This window comes from Heptranchias perlo, chromosome 35 (assembly GCF_035084215.1).
Source record: "Heptranchias perlo isolate sHepPer1 chromosome 35, sHepPer1.hap1, whole genome shotgun sequence".
Taxonomy (NCBI): domain Eukaryota; kingdom Metazoa; phylum Chordata; class Chondrichthyes; order Hexanchiformes; family Hexanchidae; genus Heptranchias; species Heptranchias perlo.
The window spans coordinates 9,369,373-9,376,895 of record NC_090359.1 but is presented as its reverse complement, the minus strand read 5'-3'; the positions used below and the strand labels follow the sequence as shown (position 1 = coordinate 9,376,895).

At 47.7% G+C, this 7,523-nt stretch overlaps 2 non-coding genes across 2 annotated transcripts; one reads left to right on the top strand and one right to left on the bottom strand.

Moving 5' to 3' along the window:
* Window positions 1-1,663: 1,663 nt before the first annotated feature.
* On the bottom strand, window positions 1,664-1,735 carry trnah-gug (transfer RNA histidin (anticodon GUG)). The gene has a single exon. It is a non-coding gene; the product is annotated as a tRNA-His (tRNA).
* Window positions 1,736-7,168: 5,433 nt separating this feature from the next.
* Window positions 7,169-7,240, top strand: trnah-gug (transfer RNA histidin (anticodon GUG)). The gene has a single exon. It is a non-coding gene; the product is annotated as a tRNA-His (tRNA).
* The last annotated feature ends 283 nt before the right edge of the window (window positions 7,241-7,523 follow it).

Below are 7,523 nucleotides of genomic sequence, written 5' to 3'. Positions count from 1 at the left end.
CCTTTAACGGAGTAAAACGTCCCAAGGCGCTTCACAGGAGCGATTATCAAACAAAATGTGACACGGAGCCACATAAGGAGATATTGGGACAGGTGAGGTCGGTTTAAAGTGTCTTAAGGGAGGAGAGAGAGGTCGAGAGGCGGGGAGGTTTAGAGAGGGAAATCCAGAGCTTTGGGCCCAGTCGGTTGAAGGCACGGCCGCCAATGGTGGAGCGATGAAAATCGTGGATGCGCAAGAGGCCTATTTTTTAATGCCCTCTCTTTGCTTTCCTATTTTCCTTTTTAATTTCACCAACGTTTAATGATTTCTCACCATTTAAAACATATTCTGTTCTTTTATTCTTCCCATCAAAGTGAATAACCTCACATTTCCCCACATTATACTCCATCTGCCACCTTCTTGCCCACTCACTTAACCTGTCTATATCCCTTTGCAGACACTTTGTGTCCTCCTCACAGCTTACTTTCCCATCTATCTTTGTATCGTCAGCAAACTTGGACACATTGCACTCGGTCCCTTCATCTAATTCGTTAATACAGATTGAAAATAGCTGACGCCCAAAAACGGCCGGCATTGCTCTCTGTTCAGTCAAGAGGAACTTCCCTGCCTGGAAATTGGTCCCAGCCTTGTTGAGGTGCAACACGTCCATCTTGTGCAGGTGTTTAATATTAATCAATGCACAATGAGGCCCTGGGAAAGCGAGTATCTCTCCACAGATACTGTCTGACCTGCTGAGTGTTGCCAGCAGTTTCAGGGTTTATTTTTGTGCTTTCACTGGAGCAGTTTTCCTGACAACCTGCAACTTGCCTCAAGGTCGCAGCTTCAAGAACAACTTTCTTGTGCTCTTCTCACACACAAGATCGCACTTTACTTTCCAACACACTCGCTTTAAAATCTGCCGTTTCCACACACAGCGTCCTGCGCCACGAGAATTTGAAAGACCTTCTGCTCATGGCCTGTAATCGCTCCTTTTTCCCCACAGGCGCTCTTTACATTTATCCTCGACTCGCTTCAATCTCACGCTTCAACAGAACTATTAAGATCAAGGCGGAACACTTCCGATCTGACTGCACCGCCCCAACTTGCCAAATGTGCACCTTTCAACCGCCATTCGCAGCTCTGTAGCGCTTCCCGTCGCTCACGCAACTCAACTGTTTCGAGAAAAGAGCCAACAAGCATCAAAACAAAAAGCAGTTCTTCAGTTACCATCCCCTGGATCATAAGATCACCCAAGTGAATTTCGTGAACATTCGGGCGGCTGTCTTTCCAGAGACCAGCCCTGCTTTCGTCGTGTTTGTCTGTCGAGCGGTCACGCAGATCGAAATGTATCGACTGGTTTCAAGGCAGAAATGAACATTGGTGCGAATGGGACATGTGCCCAATAGAAACAGCGGTCGGAGCAGAACAAACTTAAAGGCATGAGATCGTGAGAGTGAATGTTAGAGTCGGCAATGTTCATGAAATGGAAGGAGGAAAGTAAAGACGGCCTATTGACTGTGGAAGGAAGAAAAAGCTGGGAGAACAGGCGGGTTTGAACTGCGGCACATGAAGTACAGGCATGTGAGAGTGCTGGGATTTGATGGAATATTTGGTTTTATTTCATGTATCAAAGATTGAAATATTACTGCATTCGATGAGCAAGAGAGGCAGAAGACAAAAACTATGCCGTGACTCGGATTCGAACCGAGGTTGCTGCGGCCACAACGCAGAGTACTAACCACTATACGATCACGGCACCACACCACAGCTGGAACTGCTCTGCCTGTAGTATTTATAAAGCTCCATGAAGGTAGCAAAAGATCCCAAGGGGCTTCACAGTCACGTTTTCAAACAAAATTTGACACAACCACAGAAGGAGATATTAGAAGCAAAATACTGCCGATGCTGGAAATTTGAAAAAAAAAACAGAAAATGTTGTAAATAATCAGCAAGTCAGGCAGCATCTGTGGAGAGAGAAACAGAGTTAACGTTTCAGGTCGATGATCCGTCGTCAGAACTGGAAAAGGTTGAAGATTAAACAGAAATTGTGCACTTTGACTGATACTTCACGTTATTCACATCTTACACTCGCAACACCTCCGGCCGCCAATCAGGACTTTGCTGATTTGAGCAGAGTTCAGCGAGCAATGCAAAATTCATCCACCGTGGCTTCGGATTGGACTGAAACCCAGGACTTCTGGATGAATATAATGAAGGAACCAACACATCAAACGGTAAATGCAATAATGGCGCGGATGGGATAAAAACCATGCGTGGAGAGAGAGGTCGAGAGTGAGCATGTGGCGGTGCGTGGCCTTGAGCGTGGATCTCAGGAAGAGGCGGGAGCAGTGGTTGGAGGAACGCTGAATATCATGGAGATATCTGGAATCATGGGTGGATCCGAAACTTGAAGGGTGGAATTTAAGTTGGAATCCACGTGGAATAAGTCGGAGCCGGACACAGTTGCTGAGGAAGGAGATGTGTCTGTGAAAGTGAGTTTTAGTAGAAACCTGATCAAACACTCTCTCTTCAGCAGCACCGACTCTCTCTACTTCAGAGCTGTCCTGGTCCGCAGTTCCATTTCATCCTTCGCCTCATCCGGCGCTTCAACAAAAAACTTTTTTCTTCCTTTCAGGTGTCAAGGACCACAAGTTTCAACAACCCTTAGATACCAACACCCCTCCCGATCCTTCTTCCCCTTCACTTTCCTCTGACCCCATCCCTCCCTCCAATCTCTTTGTCGTGTTTTCACCATTCCCTCTGGCCTTCCCCTCTCTGACCCCGAACGTCAGTCCTCAGTAAAAGCCTCAGCTTCATCCCCTTACGCCCCCACCTCAATGAGTTTCGAGCTGGACTCGATGCTGAGCTCTTCTTCCATCACCTTCACCTCCGCGCCCATTTCTTTGTCCAGGAGTCTTCCCCCCGCACAGCGGACCCTTTCTCCCATCTTCAGAATTCCCGTTCCACCTGGACCCCTCCCTCTATCCTCTTACCCTCTCTTGATCTTTTCATTGGGAACTGCCAGCGAGACATCGGTCGTCTCAATTTCTTTACTCCCCTCACTCACTCTAACCTCCCTCCCTCTGAACTCGCAGCACTCCGTTCTCTCGAGTCTGACCCTGACATTGCCATTAAACCTGCTGACAAGGGCGGCACTGTTGGTGTTGTGAGGTGAACAGACCTCTACCTAGCGGAGGCTGAACGCCAACTCTCCAATACCTCCTCCTACCTTCCCCTGGATCATGATCTCACCACCAAACATCAAGCCATAGTTTCCCAGACAGTCACTGACCTCATCTCCTCTGGAGATCTTCCCCCCACGGCCTCCAGCCTCACAGTCCCCCAACCCCGCACAGCCCACTTCAACCTCCTTCCCAAGATCTACAAACAGGACTGCCCTGGTAAATCCATCGTCTCAGCCTGTTCTCGTCCCACGGAGCCAATTTCTTCCTATCTCGACTCTATTTTCTCTCCCCTCCTCCAGTCTATTCCGACCTACATCCATGACTCTTCCGACATCCTCCGCCACTTAAACAGTTTCCAGTTCCCCAGCCCTAACTGTCTCCTTTTTTACCGTGGACGTCCAGTCCGTCCACACCTCCATCTCCCACCAGGGCGTCCTGCGGGCTCTCTGCCTCTTCCTTGAACGAAGGCCCAACCAATCCCCATCCACCACCACCCTCCTCCGCCTGGCTGAACTTATTCTTACATTGAACAACTTCTCCTTTGACTCCACTCATTTCCTCCAAATAAAAAGTGTTGCTATGGGAACCCCTATGGGTCCTAGCTATGCCTTCGATTTTCTCGAGGGATACGTGGAACATTCTTTGTTCCAGTCCTACTCAGGTCCCCTTCCTCACCTCTTTTTCTGGTACATTGATGACTGTATCGATGCCGTTTCCTGCTCTCGCCCTGAACTGGGAAATGTCATCAAGGTTGCTTCCAATTTCCACCCTTCCCTCGCCTTCACACGGTCCATCTCCGAATCTTCCCTTCCCTTCCTCGACTTCTCTATCACCATTTCTGGGGATAGGCCGTCAACCAATATCTATTATAAGTCCACCGACCCTCACAGCTACCTTGATTACACTTCCTCCCACTCCGCTTCCTGTAAGGACTCTATTCCCTTCTCCCAGTTTCTCTGTCTCCATCACATCTGCTCTGACGATGCCGCCTTCCACACCAGTGCTTCCGATATGTCTTCCTTTTCCCTCAACCGATGATTCTCCTCCATTGTAGTTGACAAGGCCCTTGACCGTGTTCGTCCTAATTTCCCCACTTCTGCCCTCACCCCCTCCCTCCCAGAACCGTGATAGTGTCCCCCTTGTCCTTACCTTCCACCCCACATTCAATGTACCATCCTCCCCCATTTGCGCCACCTCCAGTGGAATGCCACCACCAAACACATCTTCCCCTCCCTTCTCCTTTCAGCCTTCCGAATGGACCGCTCATTCCATGACTCCCTGGTCCACTCGTCCATCACCCTCAACACCCGCTCTCCTCCCCACGGCACCTTCCCATGCGAGTGCAGGAGATGCAACAGCTGCGCTTTCATTCAATTTACTTGTACTTCTTTCAATTTACTGTACTGTATTCACTGCTCACAATGCGGCCTCCTCTACATTGGGGCGACCAAAGGCAGATTGGGTGACCAATTTGCTGAACACTTCCGCTCAGTCCACAAGTGTGACCATGACCTGCCGGTCACTTGCCATTTTAATTCCCCGTCCCAATCCCACTCTGACCTCTCTGTCCTCGGCCTCTTACACCGTCCCAATGAAGCTCAACAGAAGCTCGAGAAACAGCACCTCATCTTTCGATCAGGCTCTTTACAACCTTCTGAACTCAACATTGATTTCAATAACTTCAGATCATAAACATTGCTCACATTTTTTTTGGAGACCAAGCGCTGGTTATGGTTCTAATGTTGCCATTTACAGCTCCTCTGGACCCATCTTTTGTATCTTTACTTGTCCCATTACCACCCTCCTTGCCTTGCACCATCATCCCTTTTGTTATTTAATCACTCCAGCCCTCCACCCGATCAGAGACCTTCCCTTTTGTTCTTTCCTCACCTCCCCTTCCTCCCCCATCCATTTTCCTGACTCTGTACTTGCTTAAAAACTGTTTAATCTTCAACTTTTTCCAGTTCTGACGAAGGGTCATTGACCTGAAACGTTAACTCTGTTTCTCTCTCCACAGACGCTGCCTGACTTGTTGAGTATTTCCAGCATTTTCTGTTTTTATTTCAGATTTCCAGCATCCGCAGTATTTTGCTTCTGATATCTCCTTATGTGGCTCGGTGTCAAATTTTGTTGAAAAAGCTCATGTGAAGCCCCTTGGGACGTTTCACTACGTTAAATGTGTGATATAAATGGACGTTGTATTTGTAGTTGTTGTTGTTGAAACTGATTAAAGTTTCTCTGTCACCCAGTGTCCATGTCAGTGTTTCTGTCAGTCTGCAGCAGAAAGTTATCGGTTGCTCAATGGCTATTACAACAATTATTCATCTTTCACAGAGTTTCATTAATTTCCTGTAATTAATATAATCAGGTTCTTGTCGCTGCAACCTCAAACTTTAGCTCGGTGAATTAATGGTTTAGTTTGTAACAAGTCGTGTTACCTGCGTAAAGCAGCCGCACAGGAGTTCCAAATCCACCCTCTCACCACCATAAGATCATAAGACCATAAGAGATAGGAGCAGGAGTCGGCCATTTGGCCCTTCGAGCCTGCTCCGCCATTTAATGAGATCATGGCTGTTCTGATTTTTACCTCAACTCCACTTTTCCGCCTTTTCCCCATATCCTTTGACTCCCTCGCCACTCGGCAATCACATTAACTGAACTTTACTCTGGCCCAGTGTCACCGCGCTGAAATCACGTCTTTCTCCAGCAGATGATTTTAACATCAGTGTTGCTGGTTTACGAGTGAAAAGTGATCCCGCTTCACTCTAGGGGCATTGGACAAATTTGTAGATGCCGTGTAGTCGGTGCTGGGACCACTGCTTTTCTTGATATATATTAATGACTTGGACTTGGGTGCACAGGGCACAATTTCAAAATTTGCAGGTGACACAAAACTTGGAAGGGAGTGGCCAGTGAGGAGGATAGTGATAGACTTCAAGAGGATATAGACAGGCTGGTGGCATGGGCGGACACGTGGCAGATGAAATTTAACGCAGAAAAATGTGAAGTGATTCGTTTCGGTAGGAAGAACGAGGGGAGGCAAAATAAACTAGAGGGCACAACTCTAAAAGGGGTACAGGAACAGAGAGATCTGGGGTATATGTGCACAAATCGTTAAAGGTGACAAGGCAGGTTGAGAAAGCCGATTAAAAAGCATACGGGATCCTAGGCTTTATAAATAGAGGCATAGAGAAAAAATTATGGAAGTCATGATGAAACTTTGTGAAACACTGGTTTGGCCACAACTGGAGTATTGTGTCCAGTTCTGGGCACCGCACTTTAGGAAAGATCTGATGGCCTTAGAAAGGGTGCAGAAGAGATTTACAAGAATGATTCCAGGGATGAGGGACTTTCGTTACGTGGACAGACTGGAGAAGCTGGGGTTGTTCTCCTTGGAACAGAGACGGTTGTGAGGAGATTTGATAGAAGTATTCAAAATCATGAATGGTCCAGGCAGAGAAGATAGAGAGAAACTGTTCCCATTGGTGGAAACGTCGAGCACCCGAGGACACAGATTTGACGTGATTGGCAAAAGAAGCAAAGGTGAAATGAGGAAAAACTTTTTTACACAGCGAGTGGTTAGGATCTGGAATGCACTGCCCGAGGGGTTGGTGGAGGCAGATTCAATCATGGCCTTCAAAAGGAAATGGATAAGTACTTGACAGGAAAAGAATTGCAGGGCTACCGGAATAGGGCGGGTGAGTGGGACCAGCTGGATTGCTGTTGCATGGAGCCGGCGGGGACTCGATGGGCCGAATGGCCTCCTTCCGTGCTGTTGCCTTTTTATGATTCTAGGATTCTAGTGGGCCAAGTAAAGGATCAGGACAGATAACACCGAGAACAATTCAAAAAGAAGCACAAGTTGATGAAACCAGCACTGGTGAAATTGCTGGGTGGATATTTAAAGGATGGGCCGTGGGAGGGGCTGGACCGCTGTTCTGCAACAATTTGAGGCGCTGCTTATTGCTGTGGTTCGGGTCGTATAACAACAGCTGAGGTGTGGCGCCGTGATCGTATAGTGGTTAGTACTCTGCGTTGTGGTCGCAGCAACCTCGGTTCGAATCCGAGTCACGGCATAACTTTCTCACCTCTTTTATCCTCTGCCACACATACTGATAGAATGCAGCAATATATCAATCTTTAATATATATAAGAAATATTTTTTGTTGGTGGCGAAAACCTATCCATTCCTTCAAATCCCAGCACTCTCACATGCCTGTACTTGATGTTCCACAGTTCAAACCCGCCTCTTCTCCCCGCTTTTTCTTTCTTCCATCGTCAATAGGCCGCCTTCACTTCCCTCCTTCCATTTCATGGACACTTTCCTGCTCCATTGCCGACTCTAACATTCACTTTCAC